The sequence below is a fragment of the Chiloscyllium punctatum genome, chromosome 15 (assembly GCF_047496795.1).
Source record: "Chiloscyllium punctatum isolate Juve2018m chromosome 15, sChiPun1.3, whole genome shotgun sequence".
Classification (NCBI taxonomy): Eukaryota; Metazoa; Chordata; class Chondrichthyes; order Orectolobiformes; family Hemiscylliidae; genus Chiloscyllium; species Chiloscyllium punctatum.
In genome coordinates, this window is record NC_092753.1 from 79,240,635 (window position 1) to 79,258,366 (window position 17,732).

The following is a 17,732-nucleotide window of genomic DNA, read 5'->3' on the forward strand; positions in this document are numbered from 1 at the left end:
AGCTGCAAAGTTCAACTATCTACTCTTCACGAAGATTTCAGAGACTAATTTGTGCATCCTTAAAAAAAAAATTTCAACCTTTTGGACACCTCTCTGATTTCTAATCTATATGTGTTGCATCAGTTTAGCATTTAGAAATTAGTAAACACTCTCTATTGTTAATTCAAGAAATCTTGGGTAATTTGGTTTCTTTTCAAACATAAAATCATTATGAATTTATTTATAATATAAGTGGAGAGATCCTTTGTAAATTACTCGTTGTGCAACCAACCAAGGTGATGGATGAATAAAGAGGAGTCGGCTCATCCCTCCTCAGCCAGGTGTTATGGACCCAACCAGAAACCCCTCAAAATATTTTAAGAAGTTAGCCTAGACCTTAACTTTTACTTATTTGAAAGACAAATGTAAAGTGCTGTGTTCCAGATGTGATTCAACTGATCAAATTACTTGGCGTCAAGCAAAACACAATTTATTCAAACACTATAGCTAAAATATAACCAAACAAAATTTAGAACAACTTAACTCAATTTGAGAATTTAACTGAATAATAGTAACTATTACTAATTAACTGTCCCAATATAGTAACAGGGTAAAAGTGAGGACTGCAGATGCTGGAGATTAGAGTCAAGATTAGAGTGGTTTTGGAAATGCACAACTGGTCAGGCAGCATCCGAGGAGCAGGAAAATCGACGTTTTGGGCAGGAGCCCTTCATCAGAAATCCTGATCAAGGGCTCCTGCCCAAAACGTCGATTTTCCTGCTCCTCGGATGCTGCCTGACCAGTTGTGCATTTCCAAAACCACCCTAATCTTGACCCTAATATAGTAATATCCCATAAACACACCCCTTGGCAAAAAGGCCAATTCAGAAATCAGATTTTCTCACATGCAGTGCCTGCAGCAAAAAGAGAAACCCAGCTTCTAGAGAGAAGGAAAAAAATAGCTTTTTCTTCCTCAAAACTCTCGCAGCTTCTGCTGAATCTAAAAGTTAAAAAAAAAAGAACTTCTGGTCTGTGAGAGCTGGCCACATCCATCCTGGCTGCTTCAATTGTTCCAAATTTTAAAAAAGTACCCAAGGCCTCACAAGCTATTTACATTACCACCTCTTGTTCAATCCCTCTCTTAAAAGAAACCAGGACAAAATATATTTTTGCAAGCTACAGCAACATCACACAGACTTTTAAGGATATGGATCATCCTGTGTGGAACTATAACAAAGACAGCAACCTCAGTGGGGGTGGCTGATTGTAACATCTCTAGATTCAGCTGCTCCAATACACCCCAATCTCCAACATTGATGCTGATCAAAGCTCTCCTACCAAGTCTTCATTCATAGTAAGTCAATGCCCCATCACCCTTTGCTTGCTGGCATGCACTGGTTCCAAGTCAAACAACAGCTTCATTTGAAAATTTTCATCTTTGATTCCAAATCCATCATGGTCAAAACTGCTGTGTCTATGTAACCTCCTCTAGCCTCATAACCTTCCCAAGATATATATGCCCCTCTGTAATTTTCACCTTTTTTGCATTCTCTGTTTTAATTTGTCCACCACTGGCTGTGGTACCTTCAGTTGCCTATAACCCAAGCTTTAAGAATGACTTCCACTCATCTCTTCATTCTTCTTCCTTGTTTTCCTCCTATTAGGCCCTCCTTAAAATCTGCCTCTTTCATCAACCTTTTGCTCATCTGGTCCAGTTATCTTCTAATGTGTCTTGTCATACAAGCCACCCACAGGATGTTTCATTATGTTAAAGATGTTCTATAAGCACTAGTTATTGTTGTATATGATCAGAATGCTTTGGCTGACTTCTGAAAAGCACTTTTTTGGACTGTCAGTACTAAGGTTACATGTGGTCTGAAAATAATACATAACAAAAGTAAAGTGACCAGCAAATAAAATGTGGAGGTGGGTAATGGAGCCATGGGTGTACTTTTTGATGGATGGAAAAGGAGGGTTGCCAAGGTGGGCACATGGAGAGTTACCCTGTTGGCATGTCCTGGCACTCTTGTTAGGGGATGATATTCAACATATATAGCCTGAGGTGGAAGCCTGCGCCAGGACCAGGGAACAAATACAGAAACTAATGAGACCCCTCAGCTCTGCACTATGTAAATGCAATGTAAATGGCTCACATATGGCATAAAATGGTGCCTTTCAGAATTTGCCACCCTTTCAGCCTGGACCTAAATTGAACACTTTGGCAAACTTATACAATTGTATAAAGTTTCATAAGGGCATCATAAACACATTTTCACATGAGCTGGCTGCATGGTCCATGCCAGCTCCTAAACCACACTGAAAGGAAATACAGCGATGCCAAAAGTGTAAGGAATGACCCTTTGTAATTTGCATGACAGAAATCAGGAGCTATATGGGATCAGAGCCAGAATGGAAAGAGTCCTTGAATGACCAGTTCTCAACTCCTTATAAGGTTACATTTTTCTATGAAGATTCTTCAGTTCTACAGCAGATAACAATTGCATAGAATTTACGACACTGAAGCAGGCCATTTTGCTTAACATATTCATATAGTGCTTCTGCTCCCACCCAACTTTTCTGACTGCATATTCTTCGTATACTTGCCCTTAATGTATCTATGTTATTTTTCTCAACCAACCCATGGAAGCAATATCCACATTCTTGCAAGTCTATAATTGCCCATTTTCATGCCACACATTCATTGCCCTGATTCTCACCTCCCAGTATTGAACGGGTCAGCCTCCTCCTACTGGTTGATATGTTAAAGCAAGAAATGTTTGGGCCCCAGAAATTTTTCAAGCTCCTTTGCATTGATTTGAAACCTGGCCACTGGTTTTTACATCAGTCTGACGGCCAGGAGTTAGGCTCATTTGAAACATAGGATCATCACCTTGTAGCATTTGGAAAGCTGAACTGAGTGGAAGGTGATGGTCTAGTGGTATTATCACTAGCCTGAAAATGTTCTGGGCACCTGGGTTCAAATCCTACCCTGGCAGATGGTGGGAGTTTGAGTTAGATATAAATATGTTATTAAGAGTCTAATGATGTTTGTAAATCCATTGTTGGAGGAAAACACATCTGGTTCACTAATATCCTTTCGGAGCGGAAGCTGCCATCCTTACTTGGTCTGGCCTCCATGTGGCCCCAACCCACAGCAATGTGGTTGACCCTCAACAGCCCTCATCCAATGAATTATTTAAAAGTTGCCTCTTTTCAAACAGTACTAAATTGAATACTCTGAGGAACTGGTGCTATGTTTCATTTTATTATGTCATTGTATATGCTCAGTATATGTTGCCCATCCCTAATTGCTCTTGACATAAACTGAGTGCCCACCTCAGAGCAGGATTAAGAGTAAACCAAATTGCTGTGGGTCTTAAATCACATGTAGGCCAAACCAAGTAAGGATGGCAGATTTCCTTCACTGAAGGATATTCATGGGTTTCTGCAACGATCAACAACATTAATGTGTTCACCCTGACTAAAACATGCTCTCAATTCCAGATTATTAAAACATTAAATAAATGAATTTCAAGTCCACATGCTGCTGTATTAGCGATTTGAACATAGCCTGGTCCTTTAAACTACTAGAGACAAAAAAACTGCAGATGCTGGAATCCAAGGTAGATCAGCAGCAGGCTGGAAAAACACAGCAAGCCAGGCAGCATCAGGGAGTGTAAAAGTCAACATTTCGGGTGAAACCCTTCTTCAGGACTGGGAGTGGGTGTAAAAGGAGCTGCAGATAAAGGCGGGGATAGCAGGGTGATAAGATGGGGATTGGTGAACACAGGTGGAGGGTACGATCTGGTTGGTCAGTGGAAGGAATGAATCCGGTTGGTAGCTGGAAGAAAGGGTCAGTCAGAGGAATGGAAGGGAGGGGCTGGGAAGGGAGTTGAGAGATGGTTAGGGAGATAATTTGAAATTGGAGAACCCAATTTTGAGTCTGGTAGTCTCGATGTGGTCTTCTCTACATCAGGGAGACCAAACATAAACTCAGGGCATGTTTCGCCAAGCATCTCAGCTTGGCCTACAGGAGCTGACCTGACCTCTTGGTCACTGCTCATTTTAATTCGCCTTCCCACTCCCATTCTGACATGACCATCCTCAGCCTCCTCCATTGCCACAGTGAAGCAGACCACAAATTGGAGGAACAACACCCGATCTTCTGCCTAGGCAGCCGACAGCCAGAAAGACTCAACATTGAGTTCTCCAATTTCAAATAACCTCCCTTCCCATCCCCTGACTCCCTTTCCAGCTCCTCCCCCTCCCTCCCAATTCTCTGATCAACCCTCCCTTCCAGCTACCAACCGGATTCATTCCTTCATCGACCAACTAGATCATACCTTCTACAAGTAGAACAGAAGGGCCTATTTCCTTGCTATGTGATTCTGTGCCATAATCTCTGGATTATTACCTGTCATATGTGAACTGGATTGAATAAATAAGAGAAATGAATGCACAGCTCAGAGCCTGGTGTGAGAGTAGTGGATGAAATGGGGTACTCACATCTGCACTGTGGGAAGTGGGATCTGAGCCTTTGAGATGGGCTCCATCTGAACTATGCTGAGGTTAGTATGGGACAGAGTTGCATTTCTAGGGAAGTGAAGAGGACTTTAATCTAAATAGTGAGAGCAATGAATCAAATATGGGAATATGTGATGAATCAAAGAGTAGATAGAAGGCAAGAGAGAAATGTACTAATGAGGAAATGATGAACCAACTGTGATAGGAAGGGATAGAGAGTACAAATCTAAGAGTTAATCAGCAGATAAAGCTAGAGGTAACGAAAATGATAAAGTTTATCAATCAGTTGTGGGATTTATATACAATCTCCTAACAGTTGCCACTCAGTTTGTTGGTGTATAAAGGAAAATATAATAGGAACTTTCGCAAAGGTACAGCAAAAATACTTGTGGTTTTATTCCAAATATAGGTTAGAAAAATTAGATGGGCCAAGTTACCCTGAAAGCAGAGTTCCAAGAATGCTTTGAGATAATTTCTTAGAACAGCTCATTCTTAGTCAACCAGTGAGTAGAACATACTAGACCTTGTGTTGTGCAAAGGGATGGGATTAAATAGTGAGTCCATAGTGAAGACATCTCTTGGTTATAGTGATCATAATATGATTAAATTGGACATAGTTTGAGGGAGGGGGATGGAGCCAAGACGATTATTTTCAAATTAAAAAAAGGTAATTATGAGGACATAAAAGCAAAGATAGCAAAAGCCAACCAGCAACATCTCTGATGTTGTTGGGCCCAGCGTAGGACTTGAGGCTGTGGCAGTGGTTAATGGCTTTCAACAGCAGGGCAACATCTGTGGTCGACGGCAGTCCACTGCGGCAACATGCTAGGCCCGAATCAATAATCCAAGTGGATCGACAGAGGCAGCGGTTACTTCAGTGGTAGTGTGGTAGGCCCAGTGTGCTGCTCCTGGAACAGACTGTGTGGGTAAAGTATGGCAAAGAGGAGGAGATTAAGTACCTATAGGAAGTGTAGTCCCAGCATGGCCACGCACTTCTGATCAACCCATAGTGTTTGACTTTTAGCTCTATTTCTTTATTTTTCTACTTAATACAAAGAATTACTGCAATGTTTAACTTTTAACTTTGTTCTTTCTTTCTACCTGGTTCTTTTGATTCTGTACCTCGGTACTTGTACCTAAGATGGCGCCTTGTGTGGTGACATTATATACTTTTCAGTGTACTCCTGTACTTTCAGACTTAAGTGCATGTGACAATAAAATCTAAATCTAATAGAAAATCTATAAAAAAGATTAGGAGATGCAGTGGCTGATGTTTCAATAAATATTTGAGATTACAAAAATTAGATGCATTCTAATGAGAAATTCCAATGAGGGAACCTGCGATCCATTGTTAATTAAAAGAAATTAAAGGTAGTATCAAGCTTAAAGAACAATAGCATATAATTAAGCAAAGATGGGTGTTGGGTCTTAACATTGGACAGAATATTAAAAAAAGTAAAGACTGACATTAAAAAAACTAATAAGGAAGGAATGTTATAATACACTAGGGTATATATTTGAAATCAAACCTCACGCATTCCAGTCATCACAAAAAGATTTTATCAAAGTCGGCAACATTTCCCAATTTACCTATCTTTTTCAGTTCCAGATTAATAGAAAGTAGTGACCAAGTTTCTGAACTTAACAAGAATAACTATTTATTACAAATAAATAGTCTAGTCACTGGTAAATCATTATTACACTGTTGACATATAGGTAAAAACAATGACTGCAGATGCTGGAAACCAGGGTCTAGATTAGAGTGGTGCTGGAAAAGCACAGCAGGTCAAGCAGTATCGGAGGAGCAAAAGCCCTTCATCAGAAATACAGCTCAAGTAATAGTCTATCTCACGTAAAAGTCGACCCCCTATATTTTCGGTCAAATAACCAGGAATTTTCTATATACCTTGTGTAAACGTCAACCCTAGTTCTTCTCAGATAACCGATTAATGTTTGAGTCAGTGTGCTGGCCATCACGTCCCGCTCCAGTTTCCAGTCTGCCGGTTATTCTGCTCTGCTCTTCGTATTCCTGTCCGCTGGCTGTCGAGTTCCCCTCCAGGTTTTCAGAACTACCATAATTTTTTTTTCTCATTTGTTTGCAGATCAGTTGGACTTATGCTAATAGTACGGTATGAATTTTGTCAGGCATGAATTTCAGCTCCTGGAAAGTAGTATCCATGTAATTCCTGACCCCATAAATTTAACCTTCAAATGTAGTCAAAAAAATGTGACTGTTACTCGAGTAGGTACGGTAATTCTACAAGCTAAAATCAGCTTTATAAATCTCCTCCGCCCACACAAAAAGAGATGGACATAGACAGACAAAAACAAACATAGGCGTTATGGGAGTGAAAGGCTGGGAGGGCAATTTAATGGTCCCTAACCACAGGGTTTGCTGATACAATACTTTTGTCTTTCAAGGACATACTGTTCCTCGATCTCTCTTCCCCAGATATTTCACTGGCACAGAAAAACTGGTTCCAACGTATAAAGCCTCTGACTTATTGGTTAAAAGCTACAGCTTACAGCAACTGATGAGGGAAAATAAACTGACTTCCTTCTGCAGCTGTACAGGGCCCTGGTGAGACTGTACTTGGAATATTGTGTGCAGTTTTGGTCTCCAAATTTGAGGAAAGACATTCTGGCTATTGAGGGAGTGCAGCGTAGGTTCACGAGGTCAATTCCCGGAATGGTGGGACTATCTTACGCTGAAAGAGTGGAGCGACTGGGCTTGTATACCCTTGAGTTCAGAAGGCTGAGAGGGGATCTGATTGAGACATATAAGATTATTAAAGGATTGGACACTCTGAAGGCAGGAAGCATGTTTCCGCAGATGGGTGAGTCCCGAACCAGAGGACACCGTTTAAAAATAAGGGGTAGGCCACTTAGAACAGAGTTGAGGAGAAACTTCTTCATCCAGAGAGTGGTGGGTGTATGGAATGCTCTGCCCCAGAAGGTTGTGGAGGCCAAATCTCTGGATACTTTCAAGAAAGCGTTGGATGGAGCTCTTAAGGATAGTGGAATTAAGGGTTATGAGGATAAGGCAGGAACAGGATACTGATTGAGGATGATCAGCCATGGATCATAATGAATGGTGGTGCTGGCTTGAAAGGCAGAATGGCCTACTCCTGCACCTATTGTCTATTGTCTATTGGCTTCAGATGCTTTTGACTGCAGAGAAAAGACAGCACTGCACTTTCGATGGATCTAAAGTCTCCTGTGTATCATGCTCATACCCACAAGCTGCTCAGCAACCTTGTTGAAAGACAGAAGGTCTTTGGCATCGATGACTGGCCATGTTTCTCCAGACCAATCAGCTACGTGTTCATAGCTGGATCTGTACTTGTACATACCTTCTGACTCCAGCTCAACTGCAGTTATCTTGTGTACCTCCACCCCCACCCTCAAACCCCTGTTGCTTTTGCAAGCAGCAGTGTAAACAGTACCTATAATGAGTGTCAGCAACCTGCTTTTAAAAAGTGCCATTATCTCTTCCACAATCCTTGGTTTTTAAAATAGTCTTTTTTCCATTTCAGTCCACAATCAAAAATGCAGAAAACTAATATATGTAGTCTTTGCAAGAAAAACTAAGATTACAAACAAAGTTAGCTAGAAATATAAGAACAGACAGGGAGAGATTTCATAAATATTTAAAAATGAAGAGTTAACAAAGTGAATTTGATCCCACAAAAAGTGAGGCTGGAGAATTAACCATGAAAAATAAGGAAATTACAGATGAATTAAGCAGGTATTCTTCATCAGGCTTCACTATAGAGGACACATGTAACATCCCAGAAGCAGGGATGAATCAGGAAATGGAAGGGAGGAAGGATCTCAGGAAAAGTAGTGGTTACTGTTACTGTAGACAATTCCCACAAGTGACCTCTTGCCTTTATCGTTCCTCATTTCTCCCAAATGGTTTCCAAATTTTGGTTGAATTTAAGTCATCCCTCTCTATTGCGCTATTACCATCTTTAACTATCAGAGCAATCCTCTACCTTTCCGAGTTTCCTTTCTTTCCTAAATGGCCGAAACGTCGATTCTCCTTCTCCGTTGATGCTGCCTGACCTGCTGCGCTTTTCCAGCAACACATTTTTCAGCTCTGATCTCCAGCATCTGCAGTCCTCACTTTCTCCTAGTTGATTTCATTCCTAAATGTCCTGTATTCTTCAGTATTTGGGTTATAGTCCAGTTTATCAGGTCTCTGTAATGGCTTCTAGATTGTATTTCTTTCTTTCTGTTTGCACGCTGATTTCTTTCATATGTTGCATAAGTTCAGTAGATACAGAGCCTTTAGTTTTTCTCCTTTACTGTCTTTGTTAATTCTAGTCTTATCTGTTAGTTGAGTCTCAAATTCATAGTCTCCATATCTTCCTGTCACAGTCATTTATCTCAGATATTTGGATCAATATCTTTTTGTTTGGTCATGACTACTCTTGAATTTCCTACATCGTCCCAAATTTGACCCCTTGCCTCCAGTACTTAGTTTAATATTCTCTCAACTTCCCATGTATGTAGTTGGTAAGAACACCATCCCCAGCATGGTTCAGGTGGAGACTGTCCCATTGGGTCAGATCCCACTTTACCCAGAAAAATTGCCACTGCTCCATTAGCCAAAACCCACTTCTCCCACATCAATCTTTCAGGCTCCTGTCATCAGAGCACTAAAAAGAAACTACACCACCAAATTCTTATGTGGACAGAATTTGCTATTCTTTCTAGGAGATTGGATTAGATGCAAAAAGTATCCTTTTCGTTGCCATTACCTGTGATCTACGATCAGAAGGTAGGCTGAATGAAAAAAATCCCACAGTATAAGCTAAAGGTTGCAACCCTCCTCAGGCACATTGCCACCTTTTCTAAAGATGGAAAATTAAAGCCATCCACACCATTCTATTGCAGAGCTCCTAATTCCAAAGCATAGCCCTCAGGGAATGCTGACAGACAATCTGCGAGATACACACACAATTACACGAAGCCTTGGCCTGATCTGACTTATGTTTTGTACAAGGAATTTTAAACAGAATAATTAATAGTGTAATTTGATGTTTTCTGTTTGTCTCATTTATGAATAGTGGAGCCATTTGGAGTAAAGAAAAGGGTCCCTGCCTCATTGATATTATTGCCAGCACTTTATTCAGCACTGTAGTCCTGAACTAACCCAACTGTCTTGTGCTCTCGCTGTAGTCTAGTGATCTTCTATCCTGGGTTTCTGACATTATCTTTAACCATAGTTCATGCTGAAGATTCATATTAATCTAAACTTTGCGGAGGGGACATTGATACAATGGAAATGCCACTGGATTGTAGAACCACCATACAAGTTCCAGGCAATAATGAGAGAAAAACTAACCACTACCCCTTAACATTTAATTGTGTTACTGTCACTGAACCTCCCACTATCAACATCCTGGGCAATAATCAACTAGGTAAAAACAATGACTGCAGATGCTGGAAACCAGATTCTGGATTAGGGGTGCTGGAAGAGCACAGCAGTTCAGGCAGCAGTACCACTAATCCAGAATCCTGGGCAATCCTTCTGGTCAGAATTGGGTTGGACTGGCCATGAGTACAAGAGCAGATCAGACGCAGATTATATTGTGGCAAGTAACTCCGCTCCTAACTCGCCAACTGCTAATTGCCATCAAGAGATCAAAAGCCAGGAGTGTGATGGAATAGTTTTCACTTGTCTGAATAGCAGCCACCTCAGCAACACTCAAGAAGCTTAACACCAGCCAGGATAAACCAGCCCATCCATCAACTTCAACGTTCACTCCCTTCACCATCCATTCACAGTGTGCACCATATAAAAGATGCATTACAGCAACTCGCCAAGGCTCCTTTGGCAGCACTTTCCAAATCCACATCCTCTGCCTGAGAAAGACAATAGACAATGCGAATGCCACCAACTGCAAGTTCCACCCCAAACCACTCTCCATCCTGAACTGGAATTATATCAGACTTCCTCTGATGTCACTGAATCAAAATCCTGGAACTCCCTCCCTAACAGTATTGTAGGGCTACTTACAGCACATGAACTGCACTTTCCTCAAGCTAATTTGTGATCAGCAATCAATGTTAGTCAGGGATGCACACGTCTCATGAATGCATATAAGAAGAAATTCAAAGACCTACAACGTGTTCTGGTCACAATTCCACCACAGTGGCTAGTGAGTAATAATATGTGGAATTGTAAATTAGCCTCAGTAACAGAGACCAGGACGTGTGTTGTCGTTACCTGGTCTGGTCTACATAGATCTCCAGACGTACAGCAATATGTTTGACTCTTAATTGCTCTCAGAAATGGCCTAATAAGCCACTCAGTATATTGGCATTGTAAGTATCAGGAGGTCAATATGCAAATCTTACAGAACTGAGTCTAAATGCAGTGTGGTATGAATGTAATTCAGCAGGTTTACACTCTGATGGAATCTTACTTGCTCGACTGGGAGAATGTGTCAGCTTCAAGGGGCATGGGCCTTCTTCCCAGTCTCTGCAGAGTTCTCAACATTGCAGAGATATCAGCAACACTGATTGGGAACACAGGATTGTGTTAAAATATAATTGACAACAGTTTCATGGTCATCATTAGACTCTTAATTATAGATTTTTGTTGTATTCAAATTCCACCATCTGTCATGATGGGATTCAAACCTGGATCCCTGAATGAATAGGAGAAAGTGAAGCCTGCAGATGCCGGAGATCAGCGTCGAGAGTGTGTTGCTGGAAAAGCACAGCAGGTCAGGCAGCATCCTAAGAGCAGGAGAATTTATGTTTCGGACCAGACCCTTTCCTGATAAAAGGCTCTGGCCCGAAACATCGATTCTCCTGCTCCTCGGATGCTGCCTGACCTGCTGTGCTTTCCCTGAATGAATAGTCTAGTAATAATATCACTAGGCCACCATTTCTGGAGAGGTCTGGGGAAGTGGCATCTCTAAAACCACTGTGTGAATGTGGGGACCTGCACTGATACTTCTGCTGTTTCTTTTGTGCTGTCAAAATGCTGTCAGTGTGAAGTGCTCCATCTAGTGGTACCATGAAGAGCCAGCAAAATGACCAAGTTGAGAACAGGACACTCTTACTAGCAATGATCGACCATTTCTGGGCCCTGAATCCGATGGTTCCTGAGGTCTGCCTAGCTGAATGATCCTCCTGGAGGCAGATCATGTCAGGATGGGGTGCCAGAAGATCAACTGGATGTGCCCAAGGTTGGCCAGCTCCCTTCCCCCAGCCCCCCTTCTCCAGCTGGGTGCTGCTATTTAAAGGCACCCCAAGAAGGAATTTTTAAAAGTGATGTGTGATCACAGCTGCCATGTCTCTCATGGAAAATGGGCAGCTCCTTGACAGAATGGTCCATGGCTGCAGCTATGGCCCTCTGACCCTCCCTCTCTGGGGTTTGGTGAGGTGGGGTGTGGAGGGGGGGGGGGGGACAAATCTTAAACCATGCATTGATGGGGCCTGGGTGGGGGAGTCCAGGCCCTGGAAGGCAGTGTGATGGGAGCGGGAGGTCAGGGTCTGGGCATTGGGCAGGGGGTGGGGGAGCTTAAAAATGTGCTGCTGGAAAAGCGCAGCAGGTCAGGCAGCATCAAAGGAACAGGAGAATCGAGAACAGGAGAACAGGAAGCCCTGAAGAAGGGCTTATGCCCGAAACATCGATTCTCCTGCTCCTTTGATGCTGCCTGACCTGCTGCGCTTTTCCAGCAACACATTTTTTAAGCTCTGATCTCCAGCATCTGCAGTCCTCACTTTCTCCCAGGGGGTGGGGGAGGCCAAGGCTTCTGGGGGCTGGGGTGAGGGGAGGGGACCTGCTGATATAGGGAGGGTCAATTGAGATCTAGCCATGATAAGGGAGTCAGACCTGGGGTGATGTGTGTGGGAAAGGGGCAGCTGAGGCCTGGCGATGGTGAGGGAGTTGGGCCTGGGGGTGATGGGATAGTCAGCGATCTCAAGACACAAAATGACATAGACACATAGAAACTAGGAGCATGTGTAGGCAATTTTGTCCTTCGTGTCTGCTCGTCCAGTGATCATTACTGATCCTTTATCTCAGTATCATATCCCCTCTTTCTCCGTAGACCTCTTAACGCCTTTAACATCCTACAATGTATCTATCACTTTCTTGAATATACAAACGCCGTTGTGTCATTACGATTTCCTCAGATATATATTTCAGAATCTGCAAGACGCTGAGCCTCCCTGCCTTCCTGAAAATTACAACTTGCCTCTTTGAATCATGTTACTCCCTCGACATTGATCCCCTGTTAAAGTAAATGGATGGTGTGTGGGTGTTGGGTATTGGAGGCAATTTTGAGTCTGGACACAGATTTTAGAGACTCCAACAATCTCCACAACCCACTTTTCTGTTAGAATTTGGTCTGGTATTACAAAATAGGCAGAGTCCCTTTCCCAGTGGGAGGCAGGGTTAATCGGCTTTTACTTTGCTGAGCCCATGCCACAGGGTTGCTCCAAAATGAGTAGAAGGTTTGGCTTTGAATTATTTTTGCTTAAAGAAAAGTAAGTAGGCCATTTTCTTCTCAGTGTTATTCAACCACTTATCAGTATTCGAGCAATTACAACATCAGTCTCAGAGCTAAAGTTCAACAAATTCATTTTGACGAGAGACTTTAAGTCATTTTGACCTGGATGCTATTGTTAACAGTTTGAGCAAGCAAAGTATGAAATTCTTCTCTCTAAAGGAGGTGCTCCACTATGTGAATTAACTAGATTAACAGTAGTGTTCAGAAAAAAAGTAACAGGATAACGTCATATTGTTAGGCATCATTTGAAAACGTTGTGAAGGGTAGTTTCTACATTGGGGTGTGTCAAATTTTATTATCTCTTGCTGCACTTGAATTTCCAATTGAAATAGCTGCTATATTCACCATTGCCACAAGATGGTAATGTTACGCCATTAAATCTAAAGACAAACGAACACAAGCATTCAGTAGACAGGAAGTGGAGGTGCCCATGTTGGACTGGGTTGGACAAAGTTAAAAATCACACAACACCAGGTTACAGTCCAACAGGTTTATTTGGAACTACAAGCTTTCGGAGTGCTGCTCCTTCGTCAGGTAGCCAATGAGGCAGGATCATAGGACGCCGAATTTATCGTAAAAGATCAAAGTGTCATACAACTCATGCGATGTATTAAACAAACCTAGATTGCTGTTCAGTCTTTAATCACTTAGAATGGGGATGTGGGTTTCAATTGATTAATACAAAAATCCCAGAACTCCTTTCAAGAGATAATTTAAGGTTATATTTTTGAAAAAGGTGACATTTCAGCTCAGACAATGCATTAAAGGTGTGAGGTTAGAGTCTGTCTCTATCCCAACTCTGAGTCAGACTGGTTCTATTTCCAATGTAGGAATTTATAAAATGTCATATGGACAAAATAGAATGTAGCTGCAAATTCAAATTCATTCATTGACTTCGATGTGTTTGTGCGTGTGAGAGGGAGAGTGTGTGTGTGCATGTGAGAGTGTGTGTGCATGTATGCATGCTTGATAAAGTGTGTGCATGAGTGTGACAGAGTATAAACCTGTGAGAGGATGTGTGTGTGAATATGAGTGTGGTGTGGGTGTGTGTCTGAGAGAGTGTGTGTATGTATGAAAGAGGGTCTGTGTGAGTGTGTGAGAGTGTGCATGTGTGTGTGCATGTAAGAATGTATAGTATAGTGGGGTTACCTATAATGTGACATTAACCCAAGATCCTGGTTGAAGCCTTCCTCATGGGTACCGAACTTGGCTATCAGCCTCTGCTTGGCGACTCTGCATTGCTGTGTATACCAAAGTCCACTTTGGAGGATGGTCACCCGAAAATCTGAAGCGGAATGTCCCTGACTGGAAGGAAACATACCTGTTTAGTGATTGTTATGCAAAATCCATTCATATGTTGTCACAGTGTCTGCTCGGTCTCGCCAATACACCATGTCTCAGGGCATCCTTGCCTGCAGCGTATGAGATAGACAATGTAGTCCGAGTCACATGAGTCGTGTACATGGTGAGTGGTATCCCCACGTGTAATGTGGTATCCATGTCGACACTCTCACATGTCTTGCAGTGGTTGCCATGACAAGGTTGTACGATGTTGTCCTGAAGGCTGGGCAGTTTGCTGCAAACAATTATCTGTTTAAGGTTTGGCAGTTGTTTAAAAGTGAGAAGTGGAGGTGTAGGGTAGATCTTGGCAAGGTGCTAATCCTCATTGATAATGTGTTACAGGCTGCAAAGACATTATCGATGAGGATGAGCACCTCACTGAGATCTTCCCTTCGGTTCCATTTCTTGTCTTTAAACAGCTGCCTAACCCTAAACAGACTGCCCCCAATGTCCACAGTGTGTGCGCGTGCGCGCACACACACCCCTCTCACAGGCATATATTCCATAAGACCATAAGACCATAAGACATAGGAGTGGAAGTAAGGCCATTTGGCCCATCGAGTCCACTCCGCCATTCAATCATGGCTGATCCGTCACACTCAAGCACACACTCTATCAAGTATGTGCACACACTCTCACATGCACACGCACACACACACACACACACACCCTCTCTCCCTCACACACACACATTTAAGTCTATGGGGTGAATTTGTATTTGCAGATACATTCTTTTGAGCAAAAAGCAGACAATCTGTGGGCAGTCAGTCCAGGTGACATTTTATCAATTCCTACTTTGGAAATAGAGCCAGTCTGACTCAAGGTTAGGATACAGACAGACCCTAACCTCACACCTTTAAAGCACTGTCTGAGCTGAGAGGTCACCTTTTTTATAAAACCTTCAGTTATCTCGGGACTGTGACTTAAAAGAAGTTCTGAGAGTTTCACATTAATCAATCGAAAAGTGCAAACCCATTCTAATTGATTAAAGACTTAACAGCAATCTAGGTTTGTGCATCAGTTGTATGACACTTTGATTTTTTACTATAAATTCTGTATCTTATGATACTGCCCCATTAGCTACCAATGAAGGAGCAGCCCTCCAAAAGCTTGGACTATAACCTAGTGTTGTGTGATTTTTAATTCTGTAAACGAGATGTAAGATACAAAGGGGAAAGCAGTATGCATTCTTCTTTGGCCATCTAATTTGTAGTTTGCGATTAGTAAAGGTTAGGTATTCTGAATGTGCCCTACATTTAAATTTACAGAAATGTGTCTTTGTAACAAATTATGTATAAATTTTTTAAACTATCTGTTAGAACTGTAAATTAAGATGCATCTGATTCTCTAATGATATCCCATCTTCATAGAGAATGCATGATCTCTGTACTCATACAATTATGGTCTCTTGAGCAGCTCTGATATTATTCATTGCACAATTCTGTGCTACAATTGCCAAGTCTCTGAACTCTGGATTTCCCTCTCTAAACCTCCCAGCTTCTCTTTGTTCTTTTAAGTCTTTCCCTAAATCCTCTCTCTTTGACCAAGCTTTAGCTATCTTTTTTGGGTGGATCAGTGTCAAATTGTGTTTGATATTGATCACGTGAAGCACCTTAAGACGTTTTACTATGTTAGGAGCACTATATAATTTCAGGTTGTTCCAAGTCACAGCATCATTTAAGAACATAAAACAAAACAAAGAGCTGTGGGTGCTGCAGAGCAGGTAAACAGGATGGTGAAGTAGCTGTTTGGTATGCTTGATCAGTGTATTGAGTATAGGAGAGTTGAGAGGTCATGTTGTGGTTATACAGGATATTGGTTAGGCCCCTTTTGGAATACTGCATTCAGTTCTGGTCTCCCTGCTATAGGAAAGATATTGTGAAACTTGAAAGAATTCAGAAAAGGTTTATAAGGATGTTGGAGGGCTTGAGATCGGGGGAGAGGCTTAATAGGATGGGGCTATTTTCCCTGGAGCATTGGAGGATGAGGGGTGACCTTATAGAAGTTTATAAAATAATGAGGGGCATAAATATGGTGAATAGCCAATGTCTTTTCCCCAGGGTAGGGGAGTCCAAAACTAGAGGGTATAGGTTTAAGGTAAGAGGGTAAATATTTAAAAGGGACCTAAGTGGCAACTTATTCATGCAGAGGGTGGTGTGTGTATGGAATGAGCTGCCAGAGGAAGTGGTGGAGGCTGGTACAATTACAACAATTAAAAGGTGTCTGGATAGGTAAATGAATAGAAAGCATTTACAGGGATATGGGCCAAATGCTGGCCAATGGACGTGGATTAGTGTAGAATATCTGGTCAGCATCAATGCAGTTCCGGCAGCATCTATGAAGAGAAAAAAGAATTAAGTTTTGAGTGCTGTGATCCTTCTTCAGAACATAATTTAAGAACATACTGGACAAGAAAATAAAAATAAAATTTGTGGATACCAGGGATCTGAAATAAAAGTAAAAACTGTTGGAGAAACTCAACAGTTCTGCAAGCATCTGTGGAGAGACAAACAGATTTAATGTTTCCAGCCTAATATTATTATTCTTCAGAACATAAAAAAACAGACAATATGAAATGCACAAGAAAAATGTCTCTGAAGTCTTTGAGTAAACATTATTTGGTCCATTGATAATGATAATTAGGCATTGTGTATTCACAGCTGGGAGGAAGCAGTTGTGAATGGGTTTCCTGAAGGTCTTACAGATTTTGACTTTTGGGTGTATTCATTATAGCCCAATGGACTGACAGTCTGTGTGTCTGTCAAGTGGGTCTGTGTACAGCAGAAGGAGATGATCGAGAAGGAGTAAGAAAGGGGAGATGGTAGATGCAGGAAGATGGGCTCTACTCACGGTGTTGGGAATCACAGAAGGAGTTATCAGCAACAAGGTGACAGTCAGAAAAAAGCTAAGTCAGATAGAGTGGAATGGCGTTTAGGAACAGTGAGACTGTAAGGAGTGAGATGTTGGTCATTGATGGAAAGTAAGATGTTGGTTGTGGGGAGGGGACTTGTGGTTGGAGAGGACTTGTGGTTGGAGAAGTGAGATATGATCAGTGGATGAGAGATGGATCCTGGGTAATCCAAGATGGAGGAAGGGAAAAATTTCTGGCTGTAACACACTGCTCCTTTTTTGAGGTATTTTAGATGTTGGAGATGATTTCCTCAAATTCCAAGAGCAGCAATTACTGCTTTATATGCTGTTGCAATTACTTTGGAACTTTGGAAAAATAAAGTCAAAATAACAGCACTTTTAAAAGGGAGAAAGACAGACACAGACAGCAAGCACATGGTCTGTAAGGGAGAGAGAGAGAAAGAAAACCACAGTGCTGACTGACACAACAGTGAATCTGTG

At 41.9% G+C, this 17,732-nt stretch overlaps 1 protein-coding gene across 10 annotated transcripts in view; it reads right to left on the reverse strand.

Moving 5' to 3' along the window:
* LOC140486433 (potassium voltage-gated channel subfamily E member 2-like) overlaps positions 1-17,732 on the reverse strand; it is an 82,989-nt gene that overhangs the window by 12,297 nt on the left and 52,960 nt on the right. For 9 of the 10 annotated variants that reach the window (XM_072585565.1, XM_072585559.1, XM_072585557.1 and 6 more), the window contains one exon: positions 16,636-16,716. The exons of the other annotated variant lie outside the window; for it this stretch is intronic. The gene's annotated coding sequence lies outside the window, so the exon portion shown is untranslated. The remainder of the gene's footprint in view (positions 1-16,635; positions 16,717-17,732) is intronic. 10 annotated transcript variants of the gene reach the window in all.